This window comes from Pinus tabuliformis, chromosome X (genome assembly GCF_031772625.1).
Source record: "Pinus tabuliformis cultivar Carrire ecotype Pingquan chromosome X, CPIR1, whole genome shotgun sequence".
NCBI lineage: Eukaryota > Viridiplantae > Streptophyta > Pinopsida > Pinales > Pinaceae > Pinus > Pinus tabuliformis.
Window position 1 is genome coordinate 226261963 of NC_142308.1, and position 22727 is coordinate 226284689.

Below are 22727 nucleotides of genomic sequence, written 5' to 3' on the forward strand. Positions count from 1 at the left end.
GAGAATGTCATATTGAAAGGAATTTTTGAATGAAACTATGTGGAAGATGTTAAGCTCCATTAATTTAACACAAAAGCTACCTTGATTTATGGAGTTGCGGCTTTTCTTAACTTATGGAAACCAACTGCAGTAGTTTCCTTAAGTTAAGAAAATCAACTGCAATTACTAAATTAATAATTGGGAGCTACTAAAGTGGTCCATTACTTTGATCTCATCTCTACCTTGATTTGTGGTTTTTCTAACACATAGCATTTAGAAGCTTGATGGAAGCTTAGCTATATGTTTATCTGTTGGTCCCCAAGCTCATATCTCAACCCCCTTCAGTTCTACACCATCTAGCTGAGATAGCAGAGCTCGGAAGTGCCTTCAGAATTTTGTGTTCTTTTGCTTGGACAGAAGCTGGAGTGCTGAAGGAGAAGCTTGTGGACTGTGGCCTGCATCAATACATCACCGATGGCTGGAGGTAACTCGTATCCCTGGACAATAAGGTTTAATGATTCTTTGAGTTTATTCTGCATGCAGAATCATTGCATAAAACTGTAGAATGTCTAACATTTGGTATCAGAGCCATGTTTTACCTCTGCCTTGGTGTGCTCTCGTAGCCCTTTGTCTTTCTGTGCATCTGAACGTCCCTCAACCAGTGGCGACCCTGCATTACAAGAAAACAAACATACGCTTGATTATAACATATGCTCTCGTTATATTAGAAGTGTTCTCTAGATTTTTCATGTGAAATATTTTGAAGGAATTACAGCAAGGCGAGTTCAGAGCACGGTGCAGCGTTGAGGTTCTTCTTTGGCAACGCATATTATTATTTTATTTTACGACATGTATCTGGGGCTGCTGTTGGCGTTTTCTCTCTTATTATATTTTCAAATGTCAATTTTTGCATTTTGATATAATTTTTTAGCCTGCAAATCGTGAAAAATATCTAGATCGTAGACCAATTCCTGGTTCTCCAGATCCCATCAGTTTGTCTGCGATGCTGGTTTCGGTTGTGTTGTTTTTGGTCGAGCTGCGGTGTCTACACGGGAAATTAATTATGTAGCCTTTGGTTCATAGACGCCGTTTACCTGCAATCTGGGGCTGTTGCTATAACTCTTAACACTACCTTATTTTGCCATTAAGGAACACTAAATTTATTGACTCAAATAATCAAATACCATAATAACCTCAACCAGATTGGACATATTCACCGATGACATTGATTTGCACGCTGTATTATTGTGCAAGATGAAGGCTTCATTATTATAATCAATATCTCACCGAGATACAAACGTATTTTGATGCCTTTGAAATTGTTTAATGCCGACAGTAGTCAGTTTTTTTTTCGTCACAGCGAATTGCATGAATTCCTCTCAGATTTGGAATTAAGCATTCTTTGATTTGTGGTACAAGGGCATGTAGTAGCACTATAGTAGTAGCGGAAATTGGACTCCCAACCTCGATTGTAACTTCATCCAAGTTAAATTAGAAGTGCACTCATAATAATTGCTGGAATTGCGCAGCTTAATGCAGAAATTCCAGATTGTGACATACGATACCTATGGTAAATAAATCATATAAATTCTTTGATGGTATTCTGTTGGCATAGCGCGTTATGGTTTCTATATGTATACTAGTCACACTGTACACATTCCTCAAGAATAAATCTTTTTCGTCTGGAAATACATCTTCATACTAAACGTATAAGGGTGAGTACTCACTGCTGTTGTATGAACTTAAAAACATATTATGGTAGTCATTTTGACTCTGCCTTCCATGGTAGTTTCTTTCAGGTTATATGTGTCTGTGGTGTAAAGGAATTCTTGTGATCTGAGTTATGGGAAACCAAAGCTGTATAACTTGGACTTGGAAACAACTCAGGAAACCAAAGAGAAACATTCAAATTGTCACCCAACAGAACTCAGCAAATATTTTGACAAATAATTAGGAACAATTCCGTTCTATGGCTTTAAAGTTTAGCCAATTACCAATTTTATCCCAAATTGATGGCAAGCTTTTCAGTTTGTCTGGTTGACTGACTCCATGACGTTGGTACAGTGGGTTTGTAACTGTTTTTCCCAATTTGACTTCACAAACCCTCCTACCCTGAGCATTGGTTGACTCTCCTATTTTAAACGAGGCAATTTAAATGCGTCTGATGCCTGACCCGCATACATGTCCGAATAATGTGATGCGGGAGAAATGCGGTTTGAAATATATCAAAATTTCAGCCATCTATGATGAGGCTATAAAGTCCAGCCCGCTCAACAAATTAACGTGTCATATAGTCGACGAAGGTGGACTTTTATTGTCGAAACAGATGAGTATGTTCTCGATGTTTGACTATTGATCACCATGACAACAAATATTTGATCAACAGATATCTATATATATCTCTCTCTTTAACTGCTGCTTGCATCCATTACAGATACTTAGACTGTTCAGTGATCATCTGAGTTCGTTGTGAAGAATAATATCATATCAGGAGGATGATGTGTTGGGACCAAACCCAAGGGAAGCCAAAGCAAACAAGATTATTAAATAGATTTGCAATTTGGAGTCCAGTAAGTAAAGACAATGCTTGAGGGACTCGATTTGCAGGTCTTCCTCATCCACTGCCCTGTTAGTGATCATGATTCCAATTGCCTCCTGATGTCATTGTATGTGAAAACATGGCACAAGCGGGCGCTTGGGGGAGGATTGGGAGGGGGAAGTTCTGGAATTCTCCTGAGTGTAATAGGGCACTAATAGTTTTGATGTGCAAAGTAGTTCTGATCATGTGGTAAGAGCCAGTGCTCCTTAACTTTTTAAGGTGATAGAGCATTTTTATTATTTGATAATTATTTTTATGGAAGAGTAAACTTGGCCATATTTTCAAATGGATGTCTTTATGTAGCAAGGCTTCGTGCAGTTAGCAGCCTTAAAGACTTGCACAATTTGTGTGTTAGCGTGTGCCATGCTATTCAATATATGTTTATATGATGATTCTTGAATTCATTAGCTGCGTCTCCTGATTCCATCATTATCGAATAATGGCACTCTGTAAATTTTATAATTGATTACATATTCATTGTAAAATTTACGCTGAACTTAAGGACGGAGGCTGAAGTCAAGCCAGCGAGCCTTCGAACTGCATTTGCTATGCAAGTGCAAAGTAGATCAACGCTGCTTCAGTTTTTCTCTCTGGTTAAGTTTTGTTTATGCAACAAAATTAATGTCTAGTGATCCATGTAATTTTAATTAATTAGAGAGTAGCCACAGCATCTTTAATTAAATAAAATTATATATTGATTGGCAAGATCACATAAAGATTATTTAGACATTAAATTGTAATTAATTACACTGAATATAATAAATTTTATCCCACAGGAATTTTTATTATATTTATGTGATTAATTAGGATAAAATTTCATAACCTACCCATAGGAGTTATGAATTAATAAGTTTTATCATAAAGTTTCATTGAATCTGCTTGAATTGAAAATTTAGCCCACAGGCAATTTTCATGTCATTTGATTCAATTCTTTTTAGCATGTTTTACATTGGTAAAACATGAAAGTTCATAAAGTTTTATTGAATCTGCTTGAATTGAAAATTTAGCCCACAGGCAATTTTCATGTCATTTGATTCAATTCTTTTTAGCATGTTTTACATTGGTAAAACATGAAAGTTCATAAAGTTTTATTGAATCTGCTTGAATTGAAAATTTAGCCCACAGGCAATTTTCATGTCATTTGATTCAATTCTTTTTAGCATGTTTTACATTGGTAAAACATGAAAGTTCATAAAGTTTTATTGAATCTGCTTGAATTGAAAATTTAGCCCACAGGCAATTTTCATGTCATTTGATTCAATTCTTTTTACCATGTTTTACATTGGTAGAACATGAAAGTTTATTAAGCCTCAACATAAGCATGTGATTTTTATTTTGATGCAGTAGTACAACCTGCAAATTTCTCTGAAATTCGTTCTGACATTCCCGAACTTGAGGAAGTAATCTCGTTTGTCTGTTATGAATCTAATATGGTTAATGTTAATATTAACACATGGTGGATTGATTCTGGATCAACAATTCACATTTCGAATTCCTTGCAAAGTTTTGCAAAACCTAAGGAAGCCAGTGGGAAGTGAGCAAAGCATCTTATCAGGAAACAAGATGGGCTCGCATGTAGAAGCTATAGGAACATGTTATTTAACTTTAAGTATTGGTTTGTTTTGGAGTTAGAAAAGACCTTTTATGTTCCAAGTTTTTCTAGAAACTTGATTTCAGTTTCAAGGCTTGTACCTTTTGGATATTCCTTAAACTTTTCAGAAAAATCTTTCAGTCTATTCTATAAATCTGATTATGTTGGGAATGGTATTTTGTCTAATGGTCTTTACTGCATTAATTTACAAAACAATGTCACATATGATTCAATGCATGTTCACACTGGTACTAAAAGACGATGGTTATTAACACTTCTTCATTAATAACACTTCGTCATTAATGATTGACAACACTTCTTCATTAATAACACATCTTCATTGATTCCCCTCTAGTCATGGTGAGCAATTGGTTTGCAAGCTCAAGAAGTCATTATATGGTTTAAAACAAGCATCCCGCCAATGGTATTTGAAATTCCATAGTGTAATTTCTTCTTTTGGTTTTGTAGAAAACATTATGGATCAATGTATATACCTGAAGGTTAGTGGGAGTAAAATTTGTTTTCTTGTTTTACATATGGATGACCTTTTTGCTAGCAACCAATGATAAGGGTTTGCTACATGAGGTGAGACAATTCCTCTCTAAAAATTTTGATATGAAGGATATAGGTGAGGCATCTTATGTCATTGGCAGATTTCGAGGCATCTTGGGTCTGTCACAGGAAACCTATATTAATAAAATTTTAGAGAGATTTCGGATGAAGGATTGTTCACCAAGTGTAGCTCCCATTAGGAATGTTGGGACGATGTCAGAATGATCCAGGTTTAGACCACTGGAGAGCTGCAAAGAAAGTAATGAGGTACCTTTAAGGAACCAAAGACTACATGCTTATGTATATCCTGTTTGAGGCTGCTTTACATGGTGTATGGCTTAAGAATTTCATTTCTGGGCTTAGAATTATGGATTCTATATCTAAGCCATTGAGAATATATTGTGATAATTCAGCTGCTGGTTTTATGGCTAAAAAAAGTGGGAGTCGAAATAAACACATCGACATTAAGTTTTTAGCTATAAGGGAACGTGTTAAAGAAAATAAAGTGGTCATTGAGCACGTCAGCACTGAGTTAATGATCAATGATCCTTTGATTAAGGGCATGCCACAGTTAATTTCAAGGATCATGTATTGAATATGGGACTTGGTTCCATTATGCAGTTTTTTCATTGTATGGACAATGTTAATGAAATTCTTAATTATTGTGATGTTTTTTCTCATATTTATGTGCACCTTAAGTTGATTTGAGAAAATTCATTTAAGAAGGACCAAGAATAAACATAGGGTTTATTCATTAAGATATTATTGCCACATAAATTATAATAAGAATAAATGCATAGTAATGCATGGAAGGTAATACTCGTCATTAGAGGACTTATCGCCATGATTCATGTATCTATTACTTAATACAGATTATCAATGGTTTTTAAGTTGAGACATTAAGTTTGGAAGTATGGACCAAGTGGGAGAATGTTAAGCTCCATTAATTTAACACAAAAGCTACCTTGATTTATGGAGTTGCGGCTTTTCTTAACTTATGGAAACCAACTGCAGTAGTTTCCTTAAGTTAAGAAAATCAACTGCAATTACTAAATTAATAATTGGGAGCTACTAAAGTGGTCCATTACTTTGATCTCATCTCTACCTTGATTTGTGGTTTTTCTAACACATAGCATTTAGAAGCTTGATGGAAGCTTAGCTATATGTTTATCTGTTGGTCCCCAAGCTCATATCTCAACCCCCTTCAGTTCTACACCATCTAGCTGAGATAGCAGAGCTCGGAAGTGCCTTCAGAATTTTGTGTTCTTTTGCTTGGACAGAAGCTGGAGTGCTGAAGGAGAAGCTTGTGGACTGTGGCCTGCATCAATACATCACCGATGGCTGGAGGTAACTCGTATCCCTGGACAATAAGGTTTAATGATTCTTTGAGTTTATTCCGCATGCAGAATCATTGTTAAAATTGTAGAATGTCTAACAGAAGATGTTATATCCACTCTCCTCTCTTTACTTTCTATCTTCTCCTTCGCTCTCTCCGCTTGATCCCCTTTCCTTTATTTAATAATCTTTAGTTAAAATTATCTAATCATATATTCAATTTATGCATATTTATTTCTAATACAATAAAATTTTGAACTTTCATTTTTATAGAAGTTTTTCTTTTTATACTTATGTTCCTTAATTTTTTCTATCTAAATTCTCGTTACCTCTTTCGATTATTAGTATTAACCTCAATTTTCTTTTAATTAACCTCCCTTTTAATTAATTAATTAATTGATTATTTAAATCTCTTGATTTTACCTTTTCTCTTAATAACTAATTATTTAATCCTATATAGTCCTTAATTTCCTTTTAATTATCTTTCCTTTTTATTACATAGTTATTTATTTAAATTTGTTGGGTTTATCTTTACTTTTAATAGCTAATTGTTTCATGTATTTAGTCATTCTCAATGAGTTAAATCCCTACTTGTTCTTCTAATTTATTTTTAATGGCTAGTTTTATTATTTTAATATTATTCTTTAACGGGTATTTTATTATTTTAATATTATTATTTAACAACTAATTCTGAAACTTCTTTTTATAAAAGAATCCATAGTTGTGAGTCCAACCAAAACATTTCATGGACCTCTTTTAGTGTGAAAAGAGATTCCGAGAAACCTCTTTTAGAGTGAAAAGAGATCCCTCTTTGAGCTTGGTAGATCAGGATAAGATAGATATATAATATTGAAAGAGCAATTAAAAGTAAAAAAAAATCATTAGGAATGTTTAAATAAATGCATGGTATTTAAAAATATATTTTAAATACAATGTTTCTTTATGTGCCTTAAATAAAATACTTCAATAGCATTCATATATATAACAACTGAATGTAAAGAAATTGTTATAGTTAAAATATCTCAAGTACATGTTACTCAATATGGTGAGGAAAATAGAGATTTCTAAATATTTCCATACTTAACATAGAGTTGACATATAACAAGCTCACACACATACCTAAACAATTCAATAAGTGTTTCTTTTACACTTCAAAAAAAAAATTGACCCTCTAAACATATTATAAATTGCAAATAAAACAATTTTTAAATATTTTTTTCCATTAACTTAATTATTATAAATCTTTACATCATTTATAAAACAAAATCAATAAATAAATATAAATGTTAATAAAACTCTATTAATAAATAAATATAAATATTAATAAAACTTTTTATTAACACAAAAATATTTCATCACCTTTCACAGCCTTTGATTTATTCTCCTTAAATTTTATAAAATTCATATATGTTATCGATTCTTATCTACATATTTATTTAGCTTCGTGTATAACATATATTTAATTAATAAATAAATATAAATGTTAACCAGAGAAATTGCATGGCAGCTAGCTAGTCCAATAATTTTTAAATATTTTTGTCCATTAACTTAATTATTATAAATCTTTACATCATTTATAAAACAAAATCAATAAATAAATATAAATGTTAATAAAATTCGATTAATAAATAAATATAAATATAAATATGCCCACGGGGCTTTGGATTGATGGTGAATGGGTGCACTGTTAAGGCACTCCTTGTGATAGGTCACCGGTTCAAATCCCCCGTGGATACTTAGGTTAGTCTTAACTAGAAAAAAAATAAAAAAAATATAAATATTAATAAAACTTTTTATTAACACAAAAATATTTCATCACCTTTCACAGCATTTGATTTATTCTCCTTAAATTTTATAAAATTCATATATGTTATCGATTCTTATCTACATATTTATTTAGCTTCGTGTATAACATATATTTAATTAATAAATAAATATAAATGTTAACCAGAGAAGTTGCATGGCAGCTAGCGAGTCCGTCTCTTGAGCAGGGAGCGGGGCTTCAGCCAGTTGTTTATCTATAACTTGTTGATCTAATAGTAAATGTTGATTATTTAGAACTAGTTGATTCAATAACAGTTGAAGCAGGATCACCAACATCCAAGCCAGTTGCATAACCATCAAATGTTGCAGTGGAAGCATCAGAAGTAGCAAAGGTGGCTATAATGGCATAAGCAAGAAAAGAAGCGGATATACAGGCAATAGTCCACAAGAAGCAGTGTAAGAAACACATCCAGATGCAGAAGTGATTCTAGTGGCAATTGTTATATTAAGTTGTAGCAGTTTCCATTTCAGATTCAGTTTTAGAACCAGCGAAGGCAGCATAAGTAACAGAGATGGCGGCTTCAACAGAGAGAGCAACAACATTTGATTTGGCAGAGTTGGTGGATCACCCAACTGTTCGTTCAGCAACTTATTTAGATCTATATAATATTTTATAGGCAGCAAAGCCAGGTGCAGATCTATACGCAGTTGTTCTATGTAGAGCTAGTACAGTAGCGACACCGAGACTGAGCATCACCAATAGCAAGGCTAGTTGATGCACTCAAATATGTTTTTTATGACCCTCGTGAGCGACCTGGCCTTCGTGAACGAGTTTCATATTCTGAGTCTTGAGATGGAGACTCATATCCAGCAGTTCCATCGGCAATAAATGAAGTCAAGGATAAGGTTGGTCGGATGAATGCCATCCCAATTATAATGAGTTTCTCGACCGATTCATTCAAGTGCCCAAACACTTATTGATTGATTCGATTCCTTTTTACGCATGACCAAATTCAGGGCTTGACGAAATCGCACGATGTTGCCCCAACCCGAAGAACCCGGTCAAATCGAAGGAAGTTGGTGGAACCCATCGGGTGCTTAAAGTAAGTTATAGTGCCTCCCAAGCGACTGCCATTTAATATCTTCAACTAATTCTAGTATTAGTTTACTTTTTTCAAAATACTATAGGAAAAAATTAATATAACATATTTTTGGCCTATTAGATTTGGGAAGAGGCCAAAGAAAAAAACTAAACCAATTGTATTATGAAAATACATTATAACTCATAAAAAAATTTGGTTATTCCTCATAATAATCTGCCAAAACTAATGTTAACTCTCGATTACTATAATCCCAGTCATGCCTACCACAAAAACTAATAAAACTCTTTTACAAAAACAACAACACATAATTAAAATTAAAATAAACCTTTACATCATTTATAAAACAAAAATAATAAATAAATATAGATTTTAATAAAACTCTTTTATATAAAAAGCCACGTGTAATTAAAATTAAAATTACTTTTATACAAAAATATTCTATCACCTTTTATAAGGGTTGATTTATTATATCTTTAGATTTTATAAATTTACATACGCTATATATATTACATATCTAAATGTAAATATACGTGGATAATAAAAATGAATAGTGTAAAAAAACTGTAACAAATTCTCTAATCATAGAAATTTATTTTTATTTTATTATATAGTGTATTTTAGATTATTTTTACCTTATCATGGGTCAATATCATGATTGACTAATACGATAATCCAAAAAATCAGGTTTATATGAAATATGTTTATATGACATTTTTTAATTTCATATGAAATTGTTTATATGACAATTTTTAATTAATTAATTTAAATAAAAATGAAAAAAAAAACATAACTATTTTTGAAATAAATCTCAAGGTTTGACTTTTCAATGTTATCAACAATTTTTTAAAATAGAATATTGTGCACGTTAAATATTTAAAATCTACCTAAAATTTATTGGGTGTAGCCCAATATGGTAGAGATGTTGTAATATAATGTTTAACATTTTGACTAAGTCAAATTACATAAAAATAAAACTTAGATTAAATTAATAAATTAAATAAATAAACTAATGTAATGTAATGTAAACATTTCCATGGGGTGAAAATAAAATAAATAAATAAAAATAAAAATAAAAATGAGCGATGGTATTGACCCTATAAAAATAAATAAAAATGAGCCGTCGTATTGACCCATGGTATTGAGAATCCATGGTATTGGCCCATGGTATTCATGTGGAATATAGCCTATTTAAAGGGTGGAATTAAACCAGCCTAGATCCATCTTAACTCTGGATCTACCAAACCCCAAGAGGGATCAAATCACTTGAAATGCAAACCTCTTTTAAAGTGAAAAGGGATATGATCTCTCGTTTCACTTGTTGCCAATAATTTTTAGGTTGATAGTAATGATTTATCTTATATGAAATATTTTAGAATATTTTCAGTAGTAGTCACAAATCAAAGGTTGCACTTTATTTCAAAAGTAGAGGGATCAAATCACTTGATGCAAAACTCTTTTAAAGTGAAAAGAGATATGATCTCTTGTTGCACTTGTCAATAATTTTTAGGTTGATAGTAATGATTTAACTTATATGAAATATTTTAGAATATTTTCAGTAGTAGTCACAAATCAAAGGTTGCACTTTATTTGAAAAGTAGTTGTGCTCTTTAGTTAAATTGATTAATAAAAAATAGTGCCATATGAACACATGCCATAACCTCCAACCTATAAGCTTCCCAAGTCACCTGAGGTGTGTGGCAACAATGTGGTTTTTCCTCAATGGTGAGACCAAATTCAGTTTACTAATGCCCAAACTATGCCCTTAACTTATGTCCTCTTATCATGAGATAGGTATCTTATACATGAAGAATTAGTATTCAATCTAATCTCAGTATAATAGCCACTTCAATCTTAGCTTCAATCATAATTCGCTTCAATCACAATTCACTACAATTAACTTGACTTCAACAATATCCACAACAAATATAAACAATACAACACAATAAGATGGCGAGAGAGGGAACTCCCAAAATTCTTCACCACAACTTCAATTTTTTTATTACATAACATCAATATACAATGTTTATAGATTTTTGGTTAGGCTTAGCTCCCAAACAGCTTGTTGCCACAACACTTGTATAGATATATCCTTTCGGCCTGCAAACTGTTAGGGTCCTATATTATAGCGATCTTAGTCATTTCAGTCTTTCTATGTGCTTGAGGTCAATTTGTAAATCTCAGTCTTGATTTCATGAGTATTATGGTTTAAAAGGATATTTTGTGAATATGAGGTTTTTTGTGAATAAGGCTTAGGATTAAGTCTCATGAAAAGGTTCTAAGATTGAAAGAGGCCTATTTGGTCAAGGAAAAGTTTAGTGTCATGAGAGATCATCATAAAAAGGGTAATAATAAGGGGCAATTGGTCATGTCATGAAATATTTGGTCATCATGAGTTTTGTATGCTAAGTCATGTCAGTTATAGGGATTAGTTATGGTTAGTCATGTCATGCTACCATTATTTTAAAAAACACCACTTATCCATATTTCACATCTAGAAGTGGGTCATCATTACTTTAAAAGAAGATCCTAGAAGTGTATGAAGGTTTCAAAAGTGCCTTTTCACTTTCATTTTAATCATTCAAAACTATAATCTTCTCTGAAATACTTTGGAGGACAAGAAGAGGAATGTTGCTATTTTCCATTGACGCTCCTCCAAAAGTTGGAATTTGTTGTGTTTTTGCTGTGAGGGGTAATTTTCAAACATGGAGGTTTTCAACTTAAGAAAAGGTTTTTAAACAAGTTTCTGATGTGGTATGGGTTATCTTCCACCTTCCCAACATGTTCAGAAGTCCAAAAGATGGTTGGAAGCATGGTAACCAACGTGTTTTTGTGCTTCTTGCTGCACAATTGTCAGAAGAATTAGGGTTTAATTAAAAGTCATTTTTTTGGCATTATTCTTGTGTGTGGGAACTTAAAAGAGGTTTAACAGAGTGGAAACATCATCAGTCATCCCTTTTTTCTCATCCAAAGTTCAAGCATGTGATTAAAGTCATGCAAGACAACTCTATTTGCAAGTGCGTTGTGCAAACGTATTTTCACCATATCTGTTAAACCATGTACCCATTTTACATGAACTTTGTATAGGAGATGCACGGGGGTAAGATAAATACACTCACTTAATTTCAGGTCAAAATGATTCATGGTTTTTGAGAAATGAGCCACCATCATCTACATCCATTTTTGGATTTTCTTGAAATTCGTGAGTCGAATTTGGCTCAAATTGTTTGTGGAGAAGGTTTATAATGATATTAAATTTCTACAAAAAATCCACTCTATATGTTTTACCATTTAGGAGATATTAAAAAAATACAATCATTGTGCAAAGGTGGAAGGGGAGGTGTTGCACAAGTTTGTTGCGAATTTGATAACAAAAAGGAGATAGTGGTTCAGAGGCATGCTTTCAGTTTCGAAGTTGTTTCATGAGTTCATATCCTTCTCAGGGACATTTCAATACAACCCATTAGTTTCATCTTTTCAGAGATGGACCAGAGGTATGCACAACTTGGACTGTTGCGCAACTGGAGATTCGTAGCAAATATGTTGCATACAAAGACAATTTCCTTTTTTTGAACAATTGTTTTTACTTGAACATTGGCAAAAGAGGATTTTTATGACCACGTCAAATATTATTTACCATTTGAAGACTTTTAATATGATTTTTTGTACAATTTCAATGTATTTTATGTGTAAGCAAGTTGTAATAAATAGGTTAAAGATAGTTTCCTAGTACCTAGGAAAGTGGTTTTTGTTTTTCTATTCTCATGTAATTAGTTTTATCTATTGGAGGAATAGGTGGATTTCGACCCCCTTTGACATAGGAAGAGAATATTGTATATAGTTCATGAATATAAATGTAGAAAGGGTTGGATTCAGGAGTGAATAGAGTATATCTTTTGAAAACTTCGTAAGCAGTGGAGAAAGTTTTAAAACAGTGATCAATACATCAATACAAAGAAAATTTTGTTCCAGGATTCTTGTGTCAAACATAGTAATCATGTGCCTCTCTTTGTGATTTGACTTCCCTTCTAGTTTTCACATGTACTTTGCTTCTTAATAGTTTGAAAGAAAATTATGTTGCAAAATTTACATCGATACCCTACTCATGCTTATCAAACAATTTCAGCTTTTTCTTCTGAAGTTAGATATAGAATTCATCCATACATGCTCTATATTTAATGGATCCTTACTCTCATTTCATCCCAGCCACACTACAACAAATTTTGTAGATTTAGGAGTCTTCCTACCTCGCCCTAGTTCAAACTGCTCTGTTGATTGTGATTGGTTACTGAACATTATTTTGACTCTGTGCATAATGGATCTCTCTTTCACCCTATGACCAAAACTTTGAAAACTTTTTCACTTTGATGATATGTATAACTAGCCTAAGATCAGAAATCATTTAGTCATCTAACTGACTAAGAAAACCTTAGTGAGACAGCCCTCTCCAAGGCTAGAAGGGCTAGATTCTAGCCTAAAAGTGGTTTGTGGTTACCTTTGTAATCCTTTTACAGCCTAAAGGAAATTACAGAGTGCTAACACATCCCACCACCATATCCAAACTCAGCCCTTCGACCCTAAACAAAAATACCCCACGGCATACCATAAACCAACAAAAATACTTTATTCACAACTAAACCACAAAAAACAAATTTCATAAACTTTTGTCTCTCCTTGGCTTGGCTGGCGAGCCCTCATATGAGTCTTGACTCATTCTTCTTTGTTCGCACCCTTCTGCACCTTTGTTCGGTTGAGTTTTGTTTGATGATTTGATTGACGAACTTTAGTTGGATGCCTCGTAACTCACCTCCCCTTTGTTTATATATACGTCTCATTCGTTACTTGACGAATGGTCACATCCCTTCATAGGGCGCCGGGCCGACCTTCCTTCCATTCGAGTCAACCATACTTTTTTTTTTATATGATCTTTCAATAAACGACCAATTATATATCACATGGTCGTTCCACTCACCTTCGATTCACGTTCAATCGAGCAAGCAAATCTTGGTGTCTCCCTCACCCTTGGTTACTTAGTCGAGTGAGCAAGCGCATCTTGGTGTTTCCCTTGCCCTTAGTCATTTAGTCGAGTGAGTACATCTCAACGTCACGCTTGCCCTTAGTTGGGCATGTGCTCCCATCGTGTTAACTCATGCATTCCTTCTTCGATAGGGAATATCGCCTTTATGCAAATTCCACTTTACTTCGATTATGTCAACTTGTTTCCATCATGCGACTCATTTTGGTCATGTTCCTACGCAACTTGGGCAAGTGTCTTCATCTTCAGTCAAGTGTGTCTTGGATGGGCATGTTTTGGCTTTAGTCGGACACATCTCCACTAAGCACTCTTGTCCATCCAACACCGGCTTTGCTCACGAGCGCACTAAGGCACTCAATGAAGCTATTTACTTGTCATGTCATTCCAAGTCATTCAACTTGTTCCATCTTAACTCAGCTTGACTCGGGTGCACTCAGGCATGCAAGCCTCAGGACTTGACATCCTTCACCACTTAAAAACGATTATCATTAAAGGAAATTTCAGCCTAAAAGTTCCCATGAAATTTTCATGTAATTTCGATGTTTTAATATGTAAAACAATCAAAATCCTTTAAATTTAAAAAGAAGTATATGTAAATATTTTGGAGGGAAAAGAAGAAAAGCTACTTTTTTAATTGTATTTTTGGTTTATCTCCTTATAGGGTTACTCAAATTTCAAGTGTAGACACTCGTTGGACGAGGAATTAAATTCCATATCCAACGAGTACCCATTATGCAAACTTTTAGGAAGACCCACATTGATAAAAATTTAATATACATTAAAAAAGTGTCTTCAACATGTTTTTTAAAAGTATCTTGAATTTTTATCAATGTGGGTCTTATCAAAAGTATGCATAATGGGTTATCATTGGATGTGGAATTTAATTTTGCATACACTAAGTGTCTACACTTGAAATTTGAGTAAACCTATAAGGAAATAAGCCAAAAATACAAATAAAAAACTAGTTTTCTTCTTCTCCCTAAAAAATTCATAAATCTTATTTTATTATTTTAACTATTATTTTATTATTTTTCCTTCAGAGGCCACTTTTAGGCTAAAATTTTGTGTAATGCATCCTCGACAACAACACTCCTTGGTAAACTTCTTCACCAGGCCCAAATACTATCCACTTCATCACGACTAACCTTCACATTCACTGTCTTCATCAACATGGAAGAATCATCCATCCCCCAATCATCTAAGAAAGGTTCTCTTGCCTTATTGCTCAAGCTTATAAACTATTAAACGTCTTCACGAACCTCCATCAAGAATTCATTAAATTGCGTGACTCCCCTTGCTTTCGCATCCCAAAACAAGGATTCATGTAGAATATATTCCTAGCCTCCACGATCATCCATCCCGTGCATCGCAATCATCCATACTGCCCCACTTCATCACAGAAGGCAAATCCATCCATATTATCGCATAAATGTATCAAGTCACAATCACTACCATGTCAATCACCTCATCTCCATGAATTGTGAACTTTTCTGCCATACTTCAACTCAAATATGATGTTTCTTTGTGCATTGTTGGCCCTGATGACTTGAACTAATTTGGTGATTAGTCGAACCATCGTGTCAAATTCATGAGGATGCACCTACTCACATCATCATCATTGTTTTCTCTAGCACTCTCCTCACATCCAAAACTCTCAATACCATTATTGATAAATCCTCCATGGTGTCCAAGTGTTGCACATCTACATAAAAATCCCGAGAAAAATCACTTCATGCCCCTCGTCATGCAAAATACCTTCAATCGTTATCTCTATATCTTGTCCCATGAATAAATCTTCACTCCTTATCTCCTCTTGTATATTTTTCTCATATCTCTATGAGGGGGGGAAATGTCCACTCACCTCATAATCCCATCTATGTATTTCCCTAGGTCTTTGTACCTATAGTCTCCATAGACGTTTAGACCTCCTCCTTCAAGAAGGTCCTACATGGAGTGAATAACTATCAATCATCCTAAATCATGTCACAATGGCTAAGTCTCTTCAGACCCCATGCCTCAAGTGTCTCACAGCAAGGCCTTTTCATAGTCAAGAACTTCCTTCTCAACCTGCTATTGGAAAACATTAACATCCTTCCACAGTTCCACCATCTTTCCTCCTATGCGACATAATATTTTTGTGAGGTAAATGAGTTTGTCATGGCACTGTTTCAATCCAACTTTCCAAGAATTGGACATCTATCCTAACTTCTCAAAAGAGCCATCCTTCAAGAACTTTAGTTCTTCAATCGTCCTAATCTAACTATCACAAAAGATCATACCACTTCCTTATGCTTCAACCAGAACAATGATCTTCATTCAACCTTAAAAAAAGCTACTTTAATACCATCTGTCATGCCCCTTCAGTGAATCTTTAAGCTATTATTTTCCTGAGTCCCCTTGGTGTGCATCACTGGCATAGTTTCTCCTCAATGGTGAGACAAACATGATTTTACTAACTCTAGGACTACACCTCTAGCCTATGTACTCTTATCACGAGATATATATCTTCTACTTGTTGAATTAGTATTCAATATAATCTCAGTAAAATAGCCACTTCAATAATAGTTCATTTCATTTCACTTTACTTCAACAATATCCACAACAAATCATAAACAATACAAAACATTAATATGGTAGGAGGGGGAACTCATAAAAACCTTACCCATAACTTTGGTTTTTTTTATTACTAAACTTCAATATACAATGCTTCATAAATTTTGGCTGGGCAGAGTTCCCAAAGAACTCACTGCCACAATGCTCGAATATATATAATATAATAGTTGAGTTGTAGCCCTTCAACTTGCAACCCACAACCAAACCCAAACTCAGCCCTTCGAGCTTTAATAGAAATACCCCACGGCATACCACAAACCCACAACAATAATTCATTCGCAACCAAACCACATAAAATGACTTTCAGAGACTTTTGTCTCTCCCTTGCTTACCTGGCAAGGCCTCATATGACTCTTGACTCATTTTTCTTTGTTTGCACCCTTCTGTGCTTTCATTTGGTTGAAGGTTTGATTAATGAACTTCGGTTAGATGCCTCGTAGATCACCTCCTCTTTGTTTATATATACACATTGTTCCTTCATGAACAATTGTGTCCCTATGTAGAGTGTCAAGTTAGCCTACCTTCTGTTCAATTTGACCATACTTTTGTTTGAGTCGAACTTCCAACAAATGCCAAATCATATATCGCTTAGTCACTTCTCTCGTCTTTGGTTTACCTTCTGTTTTGCAGACGTGTCTCAATGTCACCCTTGCACTTGGAAAATTGATCACGTGAGCAGGTGCGTCTCGGTGTCGCCCTCACCCTTTGCCGCTCAGTTGGGTGGGCAGGTTTTGACATCAACCTCACCCTCCATTGGGTGTCCACTCCCTTCACGTTGAATTGTGAATTCATCCTTCAGTTGAGCACGTCACCTTCATGCAAATGTCACTTGAAATTAGTTATGTTGACTTCTTTCCTTCATGAAAATCATCTAATTCATACACCTACGCAACTCAAGAAGGTGCATGTTCCTTTGGTCAAGTGTGTCTAGATAGTCTCAGGGCCCTAAGTTGGCAGCAAGGTGAACGGGCGCCGTGATGGGCCAAAATCACTTGGAGCGGCGAAAAATTGATTTGGAAACAATTTGAGGGTAGATCGCATGATGAGGATCAATGACACAAGGCAAGGCACCCACCCATGTGATGAGGAAGCAACTTGGTGAAGATTGGGAGTGCACAACATGAGATCCTCCAAGTGCGACAAGCATGCCCACATGGAGAAGGGGCACCCAAGTTGACACAATGGCAATGGGAAGCGTTCACGAGTTGAGGGCCACATGTCCTAGGTGCACCCGCATGAAGGTGTGGCACCAAGCGATGTGTCGAGTGAGGCATAATGGGCACATCACAACGAGCATGCATGCCCAACAACAGGAAATAATGGAGGACGTGTGAGGGAGAGTGCCCACCCACACATAACATAGCGATGATTGACTTGGTCACCCGCACCCACACCTAAGATGGGGTGGTTGGGCATTGCGATAGGCAAGGCGTAGTAGGTAAGGCATGGAAGTGTGACCGTGACGCGACATAGCGAGCAAGGGGCACGATGGGAAAGCACGAGACAACACACGATGTAGAGTGAACAACATGACATAAATGATGGGCGATAAGGTGGAGTATATGACATGCAAGTGCCAAGGCAGGGATGCACCTGCCCAACATGGGGCACTGGCACAACCTGAATGCAGGTCGTCCAAGGCGTGCGCACACCCACCCACAGGCAAGTCGGCCCAGGGGTGCGCCCACACAAGCAAGAAGGGTCGGCTCAATGTATTGAAGGGGCATCCATGAATCAAAATAGAAGTGGTTAAACACATATAAATGAAGAGGAGAGGCATTTGACAAAGGGTAGAAGCAAGTTTGACCAAGTAAGAAGACATCGCAGAAACAAGTTGCACAAGGAGGGGCGAGTTTGCGATATCATAGAATCTCAAGGAGGTTTCACATCAGAGAACAACATAGAAAAGGAGGGCATAGGCAAGTTGGGGGTCGCCCAGTGAGCTAAAATACTTGGGAATACTTTTGGTTCTATTTTAGGGCGAATAACTTGGGTTTTCAAGGCATGTTGAAAGTGTAGGGCAGGACTGCACGCCTTCTGAGATTTTGTTGTTGGACGAGTTTGTTGGTATGGGCCAGGCAGTTGCCATGCCATTGTACATGTAAATTATTGTTGTATATTATTTGAAGAAGCCTAATAAAGTACGGGCGAACTACTTTAGGTAGTTTCCCCCTCCCATTGCGGAATTGTGTTTGTTGTTATATTTGCTATATTGTATTACTATTATGTTTATCGTACTTTTATTAAGTTTAATGTAAATGAAGTAAAGTGAATTGAATGAAGTTTATTTTCATTGCATAATTAAACATAAGAACACTTGAATGAAAAATTGGTTAAGTGTTGAAGTGTTAGGAGTAGTCCGTGTGAAAATAATTTAGGAAGAAGCGAAATCTCGTCGATGCCGCACAACGCCCACGGTGGTCATAAGGCACCACAATGTGGGGCCATGACAGCTAGGAACACCTTGGCTTTGGTCGAGCTCATTCAAATGCTTGATTGAGCTACCAACTCATCATGTCATGTCAATTTAGTCAACTCATTACATCGTAACTCAGCTTGAATTGGGCACACTCGGGTGCCCAAGCCTGAAGGCTTGACATATATGAACATGAGTTATGGTTTTTTGGGCATGTGGTATCAGTAAACCATGGTGTTAGTCCATAGTAAAAAATATCCATGATGGAGTGGGGATAAATTTCCATAGTTAAAAATCATGTTACATGCTTTTTTAAATGTACATATGTTTAACTCGTGTATTAATTCTTTTTATAATTATTAATGACAATAATTTAAAATAAAGTTATAATTTAGGTAATTTCTATTTATTTTTTAACCTTCTCAATGTGAAATGTGTTATGGGATAGGTGTTTTGATATCTATCATGGATTAATTCCTATCAACGTTTTAATAATCATTTTATTTATATGATTAAGCTAATCTTATGATTTTTTAAATTTTGAATTTGAGATGTATGATAAAATAAACTTTTTGATATTTATTATGGATTGATAAGTAAAATTATATTGCTACCCTAATATATAACCAGCATAGATCCTTCTTAACTTGGATCTACCAAATTTAGACATGGGTCAAATCTTTTTCACTCTTCTCTTCATGCTTGCTAAATCTAAAATTAAAATAAGTTTAAGTTAATTTAATTATTAATTATAATCATAATTATAAACCATATTGTTTTATTGATAATTATGATAATTATTATTAATTATTTAATTTTATTTTGACCCAATAATCAAAATATTAAACATCTCTACCATACTATCCTCCTCTTACAAAATCCTATCCTTATTTCGAAATTAATTCAATTCCTTTGTCCCACAATTAATTAGAGAGAAATTTATAATGATACAACCATAAAATCATGTGCATGTGTTCGGAAAGGGAATTTGAATGAAATCTTGCATCGTAAAGAGAATTAGTACTTCTCTTCACTTTGGGCAAAATGCATGACGCTATGAAAAACTTTGGCTTCACTCGAGTATCGTTTGCAATCGGAATTGGTTGTAATAGATTTGGAGGTAACACATCACCCTGCATAAATCTCTCTCCGTGGTTGTAAATTTATTTACAATTTTATTAATTAAGTACATGACAGGAATATAGTACAAAGGGAAATATTGGAAGACCAGTGTGTTGTGTTTTTTTCAGTACCAAAAAAATCAAGATTTATATTAATATGTGCAATATATACATATAAAGCTGCTCTGTAGAGCATTTATCATATTCTATATGCAGTAGAGAAGGCTGAAGATATATATTGATCATATCCAACATGTTTTTAGATAGGCATATCATCTTCATTTTTCAGGAATATGATCCAGATCAAAAGATATACAGATAGAGGATCCAAAACAGAGTACCAGAACGAACCATATCATACACCCAAAAGGAGACAGGGAAATGACAACATACCTCTATTTGTGGAGCATCATTAAACAGAATATATGTAGAAACAGAAATCTGAGAGATAGCTAGATACCGGGAATTGAGAAATCCTCTATCACATATGTAGTGTCTTGCACTTGTACCTCCAATTTCCATATACCAGGGGAGTCCTTTCTTTGATAAGGAGTCTGCGACTGAATTCAGAGATCTGTCCACGTGAGAAAAGGAATAAGACTGAAGACTTGTACATAGTGATTTGATCCTATTAATCCAACCTGTAAGAGTGGGATTCCTGTTAATTATCCTTCCTGTTGCCAAACCTATAGTGTTTTTTGAATCCCCATAAATCTGCAGCTGTTGGATATTCAGGAAGGAGGTAAACTGTAAAAGACCCGCTAATGCCATAGCCTTCGCCTTATTGTTAGAACCTCGACCACCATGCCAATAAATTGAGTAGTGTAGGTCGTCAGACATTAATATGTAGACTCCACATGCACACAAGCCTCTTTGTGCAGCTCCGTCAAAAAAAGCCCTTGGATACCCCATTTGTTCCGTACTGAAAAGTTGCTAGGTTTGTGAATTTTGTTGGCAGATTCTTTTTTAGGAATGGAGAGATACATCGATATAATCTGATCAGACAGAGGCAAATGTGAGCCTTTCCCCTCTCGAAATATGGCATTATTCCTTTTCTTCCAGACATACCAAAAAAGCAATAGAGGGATAGATCTAAGAGTAACTTTCTGCGAGACCCACCATCTGATAGCCTCCATGACATCTGTATGATCTGTATGTTGGAAACCCAAATATGCTGCTAGTTCCTTCCACAACTGATTGGTATAGCTACAAGTAAGAAAGATATGATTACTATTCTCATTCCCATTTTTACAAAGTAAACAAATACTAGGACCTTGCCAATGCCTTTTTTGGAGGTTCTCCCAAGTTAATATCTTGTTATGGAATACAAGCTAGGAAAAATGTATAATTTTGTAAGGCACCCCTGTTCTCCATAAAGAGGTAGGAAAGGTGTATTGAAAAGGACTCGGCATCGACCTTGCCAGAACCAGATAAATCTCTTTGACCTTTAATTCATCCTGGCACTTAATACCCCTCCATGAAAGTTGGTATTTTCCATCAGAATTACAAATACCAGAGCCCCTAATTGATGTCAAAATACTGTCCCACTGCTGAGAATAATCTTGACAAATGCCTAAGGACTGTACATTTTTCCATATAGGAAAAGCCCCATGCCAGCCTTCAATGAGTTGATTCCAATAAAAGATTCCAGATCTATGCAAAGCCGAGATAATAGATCGAGGGAAGCAAAAATCCTCTCCCAAACCAATAATATGATCGTGCCCTATGAGCACATCTTTACCATTATGGATATACCAATATAGATTCTCAAGTATAAAGGATTTAATTCTGCGAAAGTTGTTCCATATAGCAGATCCCTGGGATTTCCCAATGGTACCAACACGATACCAGTAGGTGAGGTCTTTATTCTCCATGTACTTCCTTCTGATGGTAGCACTCCAAAAGCTGACCCCATTAATACTCCTCCAGAATGATTTACATAATAGGGCCTTACCAAAATTCCTTATATTCATAATACCCCAACCACCCAGAATCTTTGGGAGAGTGATTTTTGAGAGACTGGTCAGATGATATTTGCTTTTATGTTTCCCACCTCCCCAAATGAAATTTGCCATAAGCCTGTTAAGATTGGCAATGATACTAGAGGGAAAATAGTATAAATGGGCCCAATATACAGTGATTTGTGCCAGAACAGATTGAGCCAACACTGCCCTACCCGCAATGGATAGGCATTTGAACTCCCATCCTTCGATTCTCTTATAAAACCTGTCCGTAAGCCATAACCAATCAGAACTTTTATAACCTGCAGGTCTGAGATGAAAACCCAAATATTTAATACCCTCTTTTAACGACTTGGTACCAATATTAAAGAGAGTCGATAGAAAATCCAATGATTCCAAGTCTTCATCATCAGAAAAGAAAGAAGATTTTCCCTCATTGATGTAGATTCCAGAAGCATTTTGAAATTTCCTCAGAATATCATGTACACATTGCCAAGAAAGTCTACAAATCATACCAAAAATCATAATATCATCAACAAAAAGACTGTGGGAGATATATGATCCACGGCATATTCTGATAGGCTTAAAATTATTTTCTTTTACCGCCCCATTGATATGTAGACTAAGAGAGTCCATGGCCAGGATAAACAAAAGTGGAGAT